Here is a 5,588-nt window from a genome sequence, read left to right on the forward strand (position 1 = left end):
ATGAAAAGAAAAGAAATAGAAAATGAAAAGAAATAGAAAATGAAAAGAAAAGAAATAGAAAATGAAAAGAAATAGAAAATGAGAAGAAAAGAAAAGAAACACAAAATAAAAGGAAAAAGAAACGAGAAAGAAAGAAGAAAACGAGTAAAAGAAAAAAGAAACGACAAAAGAAAAAGAAAACGGTAAAAGAAAAAAGAAAACCAAAAAAAAACCTTTAGTACCGGTTGGTACCACCAACCGGTTCGAAAGGTCTTTCGTACGGTTGGTGGTACCAACCGGTACTAAAACCCATCGCCATGTTTTAGACTTAGCCGCGCGACAGCGAGAGCCCCAAATCCTCTTCTTCCCCGCGCGACCACGAGCCCCGACGCCGCCGGCGACGCAGACGCACCCACGCCGCCCGACGCACCCACGCCGCCGCCGACGCACCGCCGCCGCCGGCGCAGCCGCCGCCGCCCGCAGGTACCTCCCGACCCTCTCCTCCTTTTTCCGCCGCCCGCATCCACGCCTCCCCGCTCGCGGCACCGACCCTTTCGTGGTCAGCCTCGCGCTCAAGGCCTGCGCCGCGGCCGGCGACGCCGGCCACGCCGCGTCGCTGCACGCCTTCGCCGTCGAGGTCCTCGGCCGTCTCCTCCGTCTTCGTCGCCACCGCGCTGCGACGCGCTACGCCAAGGCCGGCCGCCTCGCGGCGGCGCTCGGGGTGTGTTCGACGAAATGCCAAGCAAGAACGTGGTCTCGTGGACCACGCTCGTGGCGCGCCGACGCGGGCGGGCCGACGCCACGACGCGCTCCGCCGCCCGCTGAGACCGGCGGAGCCGAGGCAGGTCGCGCAGTCCGCGGCTGTCGGACCGGCGCCGCCGCACGCGGCGTGGCCGTAGGCGAACGCGTTCGGGTACGGGGAGATGCTGTAGGCGTCGCGGGCGCGGGACGACGGCGTGGCGGCCAGCAGGTCGGCGAGCACGTAGGCGAGACTCTCCGCGAAGGGGTCCCCGGCGCCGTACACCGCGCCGTTGCACCGCACGGACAGCGGCGTCGTGTTGGGCGCGCCACTGGCGGCCCGCGGGGAGGAGAGGACGAGTAGCAGCGCGACGGCGATGAGGACCTGGTCCTCTCTGTTGTGCGAGGACGCCATGGCTTCGTCGGATCTTGGGCTACGGGTGTGTGTGGTTGTTGGTGCTCGCGGTATGTGATTGCGAACAGCATCTATGCGTGTGAAGATAGGACGGTAAGGCCGGCCGGCCGGCCGGCGGATGGTCGTTTTCACGGGAGACTGCTCGTGTGTCTGTTTGCTTGCCTCTTGTATGACTGACCATGGGCGGACACACAGGGTGGGCCGGGTGGGCCGGGCGCTCCGCCGCTTCGCTGAGAGGTGGCTCCAGGCGGTGAGCATGGCGAGCATCATGAGCTTCTGCAGCGTGTCGGCGGCGATGAAGCGCAGGTTCATGGTGTAGGGGTCGTTGGTGGAGATGAAGTGGAAGGAGAGGAGCGGGACGGCGAAGAGCGCCACGAAGTGTGGTGAAGTGTGGGGGAGTGTTTTATTTAGGCGAGATGGCAGCTCTGGTTGGACCATCCCTTGTTCCGTTGCTGTAGTGCTAGGCGTGTATCCATACGGCGAGGGGTGTACGGTCGATATATAGACAACCGCCGCGACATAGAGAGAAGAGCGAGAGGACGAGCGCCGAGTGTTAGGGTTAGGGTGCGTAGCGGTGCCGAGTCCGTGGCGGTGCCGCCGCGACATAGAGAGAAGAGCGAGAGGAGGAGGGGAACACCGTGTCCGTGGCCGTGGCGGTCCGTTAGGGTTTTTGCTTTCTTCATTTCAATTGTTATCCATCTAGCAATCTGTTATATGCTCATTACATGATGAATGAAATACAATTGCTTTCTTAATTTTGCAGTGACATTGAGGTATGGAGGACGGCACCTTCGTCCGAGATGAGGAGGGGGAAGAAGCGGTGCAGCGATTGATCTATGAGAGTGCCCGTGGTCCGGAACCCGACGATGGAGATGACAACGAGTACCCGACTTTTCTGAATGATTTTGGCGAGGGACTTGAGTCTGAACAAGTTAGAAAAGACAATGAAGTGTCCATCACAAACTCCGGCGAGGTGTATATCTATGTATCAATTAGTCTGTGTTCATCCCTAGATGCATTCATTTATTTGTATTGCACTTATTAACGAATAATTTTTCTTTTAGCCTTACGGATCATTGAGCAAGTCTGTTAGAACAAAACGAGGCCCGACGCGGGTGCTAAAGGGCGAGGGCAGGTTAGCCCTCACGGCATTCAAGGCTAATGGTGAACCAGTGGAGCCCAAGGAGTTTTGCCGCAAATTTACAAGTCAATCCGGAGTTATTGTTAGGGACCATGTACCGATCAGCATTCAAGAGTGGCATAAGCCGAAGAACCCGGAGAGTGGTGCTACTTATGTCAACGACAACATGAAAAAATTTCTTTGGGAAACGCTGCGACAAAGTTCAGCCTACCGGAAGACATGACGGAAGGCCGAAGGATAAAGTCAAGGAATGGACATGGAAGAAGATGGCCATACAATTCCAGAGCTTCAAGAAAAATTTATGGGACAAATATAAGAATGAAGATCCAGGTATTCGATGATAATACCGAAAATCTAGTGAAGATAAAAGATCAACGGGCCGCATTTAAGGAGTATAAGAAATCGTCTAAGTTTGTGTCCCGATCGAAGAAAAATACCGAAAATGCTGCAAAGAAGAAACTTCCGCATCATTTGGGGTTAGGTGGCTACAAGAGTGCCATTCCGAAGTGGACAACGTTTGAGAATAAACTGATGGATCATGGAATCACTCCACGAGACATGGACTGGCCCGAACGGTCCAAGTTCTGGTTGTTCGCTCATGGGGCAGGGTTGGACCCAAAGAGGGGTTGATCGTTGCGAAGGGAAAATGGAAGGAAAAAATTGAGGCAATTGTACCGAAGCTTGTAGATGCAATTGAAAAGGTCGAGAAAGGAGAGTACATTCCCGATCGAGAGAATGACGAGTGACACTCGCTACGGGAACCCCGAACATGTTGGACGGAGTACGAGCTCGCCCAGGTCTCACCATGAAGGAAGCGTGGCCGGACAGCGCTGACACTTATAGAAGCCGTTCGCGAAAGAAGAAGAAGGACGCCGACATTGTAACGGAGTTGTTATCTAGGGTGGAGGCTCTTGAGAGAAATCGAGAGGGCACCCGATCAGCCATGTTTCTACGGGATCCACAAGCCGATGCTGCCCCATCTCAGCGAAGAAGCGGTGTCGGTTCCTCGCATCTTGACGGATGTGGAGGAAGCTACCCCGTGGATTATGTCACGGAGAAGACAGATTGCGAGCTACATATGTTAATCGGGACCGCGTACGGTAAGGTGGCGGTCGGCTATGTGTACCCAAGTGAAGATGGAGCAATGCACCATCATATGCCCATTCCACCTGGTTGTGTTCGTGTCGGGGTGGATGAAGTTGTTTCGGGGTTTGAAAAAGTGGAGCTTGATATTCCTAGAGGTGAAGATGAGAGGACACCTGGCGATGTCAAGCACGGTTTCGCCCTATGGCCGAAGAAGTACGTCGTCCTTTTGCAAAGGCCACCGACTCCTACACATGAGCAGCAAATGCCATCAACTCCTCCTGGTGGCAGTCCTGGTGAGCAGCCAAGTCCACACCTACCTGAGAGGGACCCCAGCGTGAGTCCACCATCTCGAGATCCTCCGCGTAAGACAGCGTCCGTTAAGCGGAGCAGTACGCCGCCTAGGAAGAAAGCTAGAAAGGAGAAAACAACTGCCGCCTCTGAGAAGTTACCTTGGGAAAAAACTCCAGAGGAAAACGCGGAGGCCGTTCAGGCCGAGGTGAAGAAATTTTTGCACCGAAAGTGCAGAGATACCTTTCGAGAAGACACTAGATCGGGAGAAAGTTGTGCGTACCGTTGACAATCTATATGACCTGTACCATCGCCGCCATCTGACTATGCGCGTTCTATTGAAAGGTCGTATGACAAGATGATCGAGCGACAAAACCCGTTAAATCGGGTATCGGGGAGATAAAAGGAATACACGGTGTCTACCAGCTCGGACAACAACCCGTTCAATCGGTCGCCCCTCTCAAGGTGTTTGACGGGAAGACCGTTCAAAGTTCTCGACAAGACGCAACTGATTATGCCTTAGCTGAACGAGCATATCAGTTTGTTCAAGGGAAAGATTTGGTCGAGAATCTCAGGAAGGTACCAACATGTATGCGTAACTTGCATTCGTGGTACCTTAAGGCCTCAAAGGAAGGGATCGAGACTATCATGGTGCGAGTTAGGGAAGAGCACTACTTCCGTGAAATCTTGTGTGAACGTTGACTTCGCCGAACTCTTTCAGTTATATAATCTCCGGGCCCTCGACAAATCAATCATCGATTGCTATTGTCCGTAAGTGATTTATTTATTTAATTTGAGAAGTCGTTCATTGTCTGCAGATTATAATCTTTTGTGCGCTATATTATGCAGATCGAAGATGCTCGAATGCAAAAGGGACGATATCACGAGACATTGGGTTCATTGACCCGAACACAATGCATGTCAAAACCATAGATGATCCCCTCTATAACAAGGATACACCGCAGACTTTGCTAAGGTTTTTGAAGCGACAACGTGACAAAAAGCTAATACTTTGGCCTTACAACTTCGAGTGAGTCTTACTTGTCTTATAACACATTATATTTTGCTCACCGTATGTCAAAATTTTAACTAATGACTACATATTGAAACGTGCGTAGGTTTCACTTTATTCTTCTCGTCATCAATTTGGAAATTGGAGAAGTTGAAGTCTTGGACTCACTAAGCAAAGAAAAGGATCTATACGTGTCTTGTTTTTTAATGCTCAGAAGGTAATTTTAATTCTTATCGGTTTGTTTCGTTAATTTCCTGCTTTGAACTAATTGATGACTCTTTTATGCATTTTCTTTTGTCGAGCAGCGTATGGCAAACTTTCATCAAGGAAGATACGTCCCGTGAATGGCCACCGAAGCTGCGATGGCGTGCGAAAGTAAGTAGTACTACCTAGGTCCACACACCTTTCAATTATCATACTTGACTATTGTTTGATTGAATTATATTCTTGTAAAGAAATGCCCGCAACAACCTCCGGGGACCGATCTCTGTGGATTCTTCGTTTGCGAGTTCATCCGCAGAATTGTCAACGAGAGAACGAATAATGAGAGAAATAAAGAGGTACAAAAACAATCTTCACAAATTTGTTTTGTTATCATAAGTTGTGCTGAGTTTCAGTAATAGTTGTTTCATGTATTCATTTGTATCTTATTCTTTTATAGTTGGCAAGAAAGCGGAACAAGCTCTCAATCGATGACCGCTTCATAGCAATAGGCGAGGAATTGGCGGGATTTTTCCTTCGGGACGTCATACCACCACTCGCAGAGCACCACAATGAATGAAGATGTACATGTTACATATATCGTTGACTCGAAGAGTACCACTATGCTACATGTAATAGACATATATAGAGTATGCCTCGGAGAGCACCACTATGCATGAAGATCGATCTTCATGCATAGTGCTACTTAATTTGCGATCTCATGCAAT

General features: G+C 50.7%; 1 long non-coding RNA gene across 1 annotated transcript; it reads left to right on the top strand.

Moving 5' to 3' along the window:
* Positions 1 to 4,563: 4,563 nt before the first annotated feature.
* LOC139839255 (uncharacterized) lies at positions 4,564 to 5,150 on the top strand. Its single transcript, XR_011756887.1, has 4 exons — positions 4,564 to 4,677; positions 4,766 to 4,876; positions 4,965 to 5,034; positions 5,115 to 5,150. It is a non-coding gene; the product is annotated as an uncharacterized lncRNA (long non-coding RNA).
* The last annotated feature ends 438 nt before the right edge of the window (positions 5,151 to 5,588 follow it).

This window comes from Lolium perenne, chromosome 4 (assembly GCF_019359855.2).
Source record: "Lolium perenne isolate Kyuss_39 chromosome 4, Kyuss_2.0, whole genome shotgun sequence".
Taxonomy (NCBI): domain Eukaryota; kingdom Viridiplantae; phylum Streptophyta; class Magnoliopsida; order Poales; family Poaceae; genus Lolium; species Lolium perenne.